This window comes from Topomyia yanbarensis, chromosome 3, assembly GCF_030247195.1.
Source record: "Topomyia yanbarensis strain Yona2022 chromosome 3, ASM3024719v1, whole genome shotgun sequence".
Taxonomy (NCBI): Eukaryota; Metazoa; Arthropoda; class Insecta; order Diptera; family Culicidae; genus Topomyia; species Topomyia yanbarensis.
Genome location: NC_080672.1, coordinates 316,461,979 through 316,463,059, shown reverse-complemented (window position 1 = coordinate 316,463,059; position 1,081 = coordinate 316,461,979).

The window sequence follows — 1,081 nt, the reverse complement described above, 5'->3', positions numbered from 1 at the left end:
ACAGCTACAAAACGGATTTACGTATTTTTTAAACAAAGAATTAGATAATTAGAGTTAAATTAACGAAATGCGAAAAAGAAACCACGAACAAAAAAATTGTTTTACACAATAAACCTAATTAGAAACTTGGAAACTATAACCGCACGAAGACGAACCACTGATTTTCAAGTTATGCTAAAACTTTACACGTTTGACTGTCTTTAAGGCCTACTCAGAGTTTCATAATTCAAAGTTATCCATAATGATGGGGTACACATATAATTCATTTAAATTTTATATTTTTCATGCCGATAACAACTGTCCGCCTTACTCACAGCACAGCTCCCCTACGTAAGTTTAAAGAAGGCAAATCCGTTTGCTTTTTTATTGCATTTTTTTCAAGAGTTGTCTAACTGCAGCTGTAGAGCTAGGGTCTCGGAAAACCCACTAAAACACTGCTTAAGGCCAATTGCAGTGGGTCGTGCGATATTCATTGTACGGTTCAGATATGCTCACGATTCACGATCGTGTGTATCATCGCGAAGGGCTCGAGCGCTTGTGTGTTCGATCTCGTGGGCGTCTATAAGTCGCGTGTGCTAGCGTATACGCAACTTCACGTATATAAATTCGTTTTTATAACCGTGTGTCGATACGCATATTCGCGTGTGTTCTTGGATGATCGCGGGCGGACCGTGAATCTGATGCTTAATTTTTAGTGTATGGTACAGAAGGTAGAAGAGAGTAAGTTTCTCCATACCACTAGAGTTCCCGGTCATGCCGCCATCGAATTTGGTGTCTAGTGTATATGAGCGTCATGTTTTTATTGGTCCAACTGAATGCATGGACCTAGGCTGCTTAGAGCGAAGGAAGAGATTTCCGAATGTGACCGATGCATTATCGCGCGAACATGGCCGTTTGTAAGTTCCCGCTTGAGACCGCGTTTATAAGCTTATTAGTGCTAAAACATTCACCTAATCCCCGGGATGTTTTCATGTTTGCGAGGCCGCGGGCTTTGGTGTATGTGGATGATGGTGAAGGTTTTAAGCGTTTGTATGTTAACGTGCTGTTAAATGATAGAAGAAAGTAAGATTTCCCATTTGGG